Genomic DNA, 7,852 nt, shown 5'->3' on the forward strand with positions numbered 1-7,852 from the left:
AAAAGCACAAAAAAAAAAAAGAAACTTGAATGAAAACCAGCAGCGGGATGCTGTGATTGTCCAGCTCCGCAAGGAGATGGCAGACAATTACAGCCACCCACTGAATCACTGATCTTAAAAGTTGCAAATCTATCCGTCAAAGTCAGGCAGTGACCGACGACGTAGTTTCAGGAATCGACAAGTTCGGACCCCCTTCCTCCGCAAAATTAAATGCTACATCTATTTTTTAATATCAAGTACTCCCTCCGTTTCTTATTATAAGAGACATTTAATGTTTATGGCATGTTCCTATATATAGGAGACACTTAAAAGTTGTCTCTATTTTTTTGTGTTGATTTTCTATTTTACCCATATTTATTGTCTCCAACTCACACTTTCTCTCTCTCCCACTTCTCTTTCTTTTAATAATTTAATTGTTCTCTCTCATGCTCTCTCTCCTTATTAATGAGGGCATTTTTGGAAAAAAAAATTATATTTGTTACACATTGATTGTTCTTAACTAATTTTAACTGCTTTTTTTATCAACGTAATTCAGTTATTCGTCTCTTATAATAAGGAACGGAGGGAGTATTATTTAATTTTTATTTTAATTATAAATATAATATCAGAATTTATTTTATTTTTTTATATTTATTTATTTTTAAAATAGTTCTTGTAATAACGATAATTCTAACCAATATACTTAATTAATAAAGATATTTTAAAAAAGATAATAATTATTTATTATAAATAATTAACTAAATTTATTTTTTTAATTTACTTAAATTAGTCAACTGGCTCTTATATTTAGGACCAAAAGTATTATATAACGTGCGGATCATGAAGTGGCCACTTCATATTGGTACTCCTTGTAGCACTGAGTCCTAACTCAAGGCCCCGAATAATAATGATTAATTTGTGCATATGTGAGAAATTATTTTGGAAAAATCAGGGATAATTATCCCATTGAGAAATTAATTGATAAATAGGACCTAGAAAGATCAGTTGCACATCACGAAAGATCAGTTGCATGCATACGAAAAATCAGCTGCACGTACATGGAAAATTAGTTGCACACACATAGAAGATTAATTGCACAAAAAGGGAAGATCACTTGCACAAAAACGGAAGTTCACTTACACAAAATCCTTAGATCCCATTTGCTAATTAATTTCTCAATAGGGTATTTATCTCCAATTTTTCCAATCATTTTTTCTTCAATTGATTCATTTTCTAACTAGATTTATATAATTGGCCGGGGACAAATTTATTTGTGTATGTTACAAGTAGTTTGAAATGAGTAACACTGATCATGGCTTACAATGATGCATTCTGTTATGAATTCCAATCTGTGTTAGATGTACACTATGATTGCGTTTGGTAGAAAGCACTGAAAATGAGGGATTGAGATTGCAATTAAAAAAATTTATTAAAAAGGTATTTAATACTACCTCCGGTCATAATTATAAGAGCCAGTTGACTAATTTGAGGAGATTAAGGAAGTAAGTTGAGTTAGTTATCTGTCCTAAATAGGTGTTTTATTTCCTAAAATATCCTTGCTAATCAAGTGTATTGACTAGAACTATCATTGTTAGAAAGGTTACTTTGAAAAATATATATACAAATATGAGAGACAAAGTGGATTGGGGTCTTATATTTAGAACCAAAATAAAAGTCAAATAGGATCTTATATTAAGGACCGGAGGTAGTATAAAAGATTGCTTGTTATATGGGATTAGTAAAACCCATATATGTGGGATTGGAGAATACCATGGAGAGAAGTGGTATTCCCCAATCTCACTTCTATGAGTCTGTCTAATCTTATATAATAAGCAATTATTCATACTAAATACTATTTTACTAATTTTTTTCAATTACAATTTTAATCCCAATCTCTTATTTTTAATGTTTCGTAACAAATAGGACCTATGTGTATTTCTTCTTAATTACGTGATATAAATTAATTACGTGTGCGTGTTAAACTCTGTACATCGTCATTAAATTGGAATCAGCTTGGACATCAAAGTGGTTAGGAGTTCAGGGCGACGATATGCCACTTGAATGGGTGTCAATTCTAATTCGAATCCACTCGCTGACTACGACGTATTTCTATTAAACGACGCTTCCGCTGACCATGGAAATGACCGTTCCCACAGTGGAATGGAATGGGCAGGCCAAAAACAGACTGTGCTTGCCAAACAAACAAGCTCAAGGAATCATATTTCATTTCCACCTAAACAGTGACATTTTCTGTACCAAACAAATTTTCAATTCTTGCCTAGCTTTCTGTACTCTAGAAGGAAACAGACGGAACCTAATGATATAAGTTATTTTAACTAATTTATCAGAAAAAAATTAACTCATTTAATCTGTTTCGAATTGATTTTTTTTTTTTCAATTTCATCTATATTAAATGAGAAATAAAAATATAAAGAGTTACGTTTTAACTAATTCTGGCATATGCAGGCTTCATCTTTTAGAAGTAACAATAAGCACTTGGAAACTATCCGTACACTTCACTATATAATTAGATGCAGAACAGAGGAAACACCTTATTAATATTAATAGAGAAAAACAGGAATAGTGGATCAATGTCTGCCGATCTGGGGAAAAGCTAGCTAGCCACATCACTAGTGGCGTCAGATGTATTGATTTCATGTGGCCGGAGAAGTGAATGCCGCGTCATCCTTGGCTTACATTACTTCTGCTGTGATGCCCGTGCTGAATTTGAAACCTCCTATCTTAGCAAAAAAATCAATGGCTTTATATGTTCCTCTGTTTCATTATATAGGTTTCTTAAGCTTAAGCAAACCGGGTTTGTGTGCCATTTTGATTGAAAGGACGGAATTGGTTAAGGGTTACATTTACAGGCATGAGCTGCCCATTGCACTGCAGTACCTAAAGGGGTCGTTATCGGTGAAAGATGGAGATATTAATGGCGTCGTAAGTCTTCTCCGACCAACCACTTGGACTTCAGCTGTTCAGCACAAAGCATCCTTGTCCGCCCACCTCGCTCCAATTTACGCTCAATCTCGCCTTCCCTGCTTCTGAACTATTTATCTTTCAAATGGACGCCCTTCCTGTTCACGTTTTATTTTCCTGTCATCTTTTATATCTTCTATATTTTTACCATACACGGTAAATGACGTGGCAAAACTCCATCCTTGGACGTTAACTAGCTGTCCCTTCCCTCGTCTTTCATGACTATCTTGCTGGGCTGGACTAAGAAGACAGATAATGGAACTGAAAATTGAGCTCTCCCATCAGTACAGGAGGTAGTAGGATTTTGAATTACAGTATTATTTTTCCACCTTTCATGAATTACAATGTACCTTTTTTGACCAGATGAATTACAATATACCTACTCTCTCCCAACTCTTCCTCCCTCCATCTGTCTGTCTTAATGGGGCGAGAATTCGACTTTAGGCGCTTCTGTTTTTTTGTCTCTTCCTCCTTCTATCGAAATTCAGAAAGAAGGGTAGCAAATCGGTGAGTGCTTGTCAAAAGTTTAAAATGATATTATAATGATGTGGCAAAACCCCATCCTTGGATGTTAAATAAATTGCACTGAATGGTAGAAATTGATATATTTTTCTTCTCAAGGACCATCTTATTTTTGTGTGGAGTCACATGATTAGAAGGGATACTCATTCTACTCCAATTTTCTGTTGTTATTATACCTAGAATTTCATTTCAAATTTATTGGTGATAACAGAAAGTGATCAAATGATTCACCAGAATAAATTATGATTGGGAAGGAAATGGTAGAATGGGATCACAAGAGCAGAAACAAAATGCATGCATGTGGCCACGATGCTCATGTGACGATGCTGCTGGGAGCTGCAAAACTACTCCGTAGCAGGCGACACTTATTGAAGGTCCGTGTTCATATAAGCACTTTCATCCACGACGTCCAAGCTATTTTTGCCCTGCTTGTTTGTCCACAAATACCAACTGGCACTTTCGCTTCGCGACCTGGCCCCTTTACGGCTGCCTCTTCCAGATTTCTGGTCATAATTCGAGCCCAACTCGCAGGAGGCCCTATTTTAGCAGCTTCCATCGCTATACTTGCTCTCCAACTTATCGTTTCACTAGAAATTGACCCGTTAGAAGCCAAGGTACCATACTCAGTATCCATCTTGCAACTTGATTGTCCAACGGTGTGGATCCTTCTCAGTTTTTATATTATAATTTTAATAGACCAGATTCTTGATAACTAGGCTGCTATATACCATCTAGCAAGTTCTCATAGTATTGCAGAATCCTGTTGTCAAATATAGACCATAGTTTATTGTTGGCTCATTTGAATACCGTTATAGGTAATATCGGTTGGGTTCATTAAGGGTGGAGCAGCAGAGAACGAAATGCCGGAGGAGGACCAATTTGGAGGAACTTTTAGAACGTTCACGTCAGAAACAGCAATCCTACCTTCAGCAAAGAATGCAGGAGGTATATGTATCCCATGTTATTTTCCATTCTATGCAATCACGTGTTTGTGGGTGGACGTTGGAGAGTGAAGAAGACAAAACGACACATTACTTACAGGTGATAGAGACGCAAAGTGCAGTGATGAAGGGATGCTTGGCTATGGTGGACTTCATGGAAGAAACAATGAGGCCTTATCCTCCAACCATAAACGACAGTGCTCTGTGTGAGCACGTGAAGAGAGTGGGAGAAGCTTTGCTGGGTAAGCCAAACGTGAAAGTATCTCCAACGATCATGGCAGCAGAAGACTTCGGCTTTGGGATTGATGAGGACGCTCTTCCCATTGGAGCTGCTTTCCATGCCGCTGTTGCTATCTCTCACCTTAATTCTGCGATGCAAAGTTGATGATGTCTTTCTTGATCTCCTTGGGGATATTTTCTTCATCTCCTGCCAAATTGAAGAAACCCGATCGTGTCCAAAGATGTAAACTCGCTCCGTATGTTATGCTTTACTTAAAGAACGGAAGATAGAAATCATGGCCGGCGATCTTCATGTGTCCCGCTTCAGTTCACTGAGTCATAAATATGGTCAGGTTTTCTTTTTCAAGTGTTACATCTAAACCTGTTGGAAGGTAGTATGCTTAAGAAGACTTGAGAGGTATTGACAGATCAACAGAAATTTCAAGACGTGAATTGATGTGATTTGTGTTACTGATTTTCAAACACGCACAGGTGATAGGGATGAGAGAGTAGAAGTTCATGGAAGAAAGAGAGAGGAGGAAAGAAGTTGTTATTGTATTGGAACCTATGATGACACCCACAAGACACCAATTGGAGCTGCTTTTTCATGTGTTTGTTTCTATCTCTTAACCCTGATCACCACTCTTTTCTCATAGTCATTAAACGTCTTTTTTATATCTTCACCTCGCCTTCCTCCGAACACCCCCTCTGTATTCTAAAATCTCTTTAATTTTTTTCAGTCAAAATTAAATAAATAATTAAAAAATAATTAAACACCCTAAAGTAATTTCATGATGATTATACATGCTAAATAATTTTTATTCTAATACATATGATTAAATATATTTTAGAGAAAACAACACTCACAAATAACTATAACTAATTTTTTTAATATTTATAAATTAGTTATATAACTCTTATATTGAAAACCATAATGAGTTATGGAGTGGTATATGAAATGACAATAAAATACTTTGCCAAAATGTGGGGACAACAAAAGTTACGTAGAATTTTATTTACTCCTTCCATTTCATGTGTGTCACAAAATGCTTATTTTTTATGGTTTAAAAAAATAGAAAACAGAAAAAGAAGAATTTAGAGAATTTTTTATTTATTTTTATCACGGACAATGATTTTGTCCATTTTCCATAATTAATAATACTTCCCATGATGTTTTCATAAACTACAAATAACCAATTACATATATTAAAAGTCAGTTAAACTTGACTAAGAACTATTTATATATAATATTTGTCTACACATTCAATTAGTGTAAAAGATGAGAGATTTGTAATTAAATAGAATTAGAAATATAAAAATTTATTAAAATTTTAGATATCTTAAGGGGAGGGACTAGGGAGATGGCAGGAAGATGGGAACACAGTGAATCTAAGTCCAAAGCACGTGAATGCGTACGTAACTTCTGACACCCCACCATTATTTATCTTCTCATCTTTCCCCCACTGGTTCTTCATCCCCAATTTTACTTCATAAACACAATATAAAGATATATGATGAAAACATTATTTGGTTTTAATATTCACTGCTTCCAAACAAAAATTTCTGCCCCTGGTATCGGGATCTCGTTTTGGAGGGGTTCCCATCCAAATGCATATTCCATTCCAATTTTCGTTTTCGCCTTTTTGCCAACTCCTATTTTTCATATTTATGAAAATAGTTAGTATGTCATAAAATTTATAGAGCCATGCTACAGCAGGGCCATATGACTAATTGATAAAGTCTAATTTTTATATATTTTATCCCACAATAATTTAGGATTTAAATGATAATTTTGAATTTAAATGAACTTTTTATGTATTATTGAATTAATTGGTTGATTTTTGGATTTTGCATAAAAATTGAGATTTTGGATTAAAAATATAGATATTTTGTGATTTCCTATTTTGACTTGGAATTAATTTTTCCTATTTCTTTGAAAACAAGTCTCATATTTTTAGAAAGATTATTTTTAAAAAGTTTGGCACTTTCTTACCTAATTTTTATGCAGATTTAATATTTAATTTTTGATTATATTTGGATATAATCTACATTAATGGATGCACCTAAATTCTTGTAGGTCAAGAAAGAGCATGTATTAAATCTAACGGTGCAAGATTGTTTCTTGGAATATAAGTACAATCCAATGGTTGATATCAAGTGGGTCAATTAAGTATTAATGGGCTTGAGTTTTGTATCCAAGAAAATTTTCCTTTTTTCCCGCCAAAATAATCCTCTAGCCTACGCCATATCTTCCCTCATCCATATTCACGGATTGCACCATATATATTTCGTCCCATATTAGAAAAAGATGATCCATCCGCTCTCACCATCGTCAATTCACATCCTTTTCTTTCTTACTCCACGTACAATCCACATAATCATCCTCTTCTCTTCTTTACTCCTCATGGCTGCGGCATCTAATGACTTTGGAGGGAAGATAATTTTCATGGAGGCTTAAACTTGTTAGGGAGGCAACTTAGGAGGAGCATGAAAAAGATTAGAGCCTTGGGCTAGCACTTGAAGACCACAAGGGAGTAATGTTCCATTTATCTTTTTAATTCAAGGACTTGAGATTATTTAGTTTTAGATAATTTTAAGTTGTATTTTTATTGAGACAATTTAGTTCTAGATTGTCATCTTTATGCTTGGATTGGATTGATATTTGGATTTTTTTTGTATTGAGACATTTGTTGGAATTTATGTTTAGAACCTTTGCATTGTTAATTGAATTTATAATTGAGTTTTCATTATGAGTTTAATTATCAATGTGGTTTGAATTGCAAAATTTGGGTTCTTTTGCCTCTTAATTGTTTAATTAAGTTGGTTAATTGTCTAATCGTTTAATTGAATAATTTCAAACATAATTTTCAAAATTAATTGAGTTATTTTTCATTGGTTTTAATAAGCTTAATCAACCAACCTTATACTATTATGAGTTCTCTAATAGTTTAAGGGTTTTTGAAATTGAGGGTTCCCTTTGTTTAAGGTTATGAAGGTTGAATTCATGCGAATCCTAAGTTGTCCCCTCTACCTTACTTGAAGAGAACTTCTCCATTTTTACTTGTTAATTCTCTTTGCTTTCTGATTAATTTTCTTTATTAATTATTTTTATTTTCCTTCAAAAAACCCTCCAAAAATTGCATTGCATTTATTTAGTTTAATTTAATTTTCATATAGATTTTAGGATATTTGCATTTTTCATTTAGGAT

At 34.0% G+C, this 7,852-nt stretch overlaps 1 long non-coding RNA gene across 1 annotated transcript; it reads left to right on the forward strand.

Annotated features, from left to right (window-relative positions):
* The first annotated feature begins 3,990 nt into the window (after positions 1–3,990).
* On the forward strand, positions 3,991–4,724 carry LOC114740754 (uncharacterized). Its single transcript, XR_003739713.1, has 3 exons — positions 3,991–4,097; positions 4,299–4,428; positions 4,525–4,724. It is a non-coding gene; the product is annotated as an uncharacterized LOC114740754 (long non-coding RNA).
* Positions 4,725–7,852: the final 3,128 nt, after the last annotated feature.

This window comes from Neltuma alba, unplaced genomic scaffold (genome assembly GCF_004799145.2).
Source record: "Neltuma alba isolate B1F8T4 unplaced genomic scaffold, ASM479914v2 tig00003187_pilon, whole genome shotgun sequence".
In the NCBI taxonomy this organism is placed as follows: Eukaryota; Viridiplantae; Streptophyta; class Magnoliopsida; order Fabales; family Fabaceae; genus Neltuma; species Neltuma alba.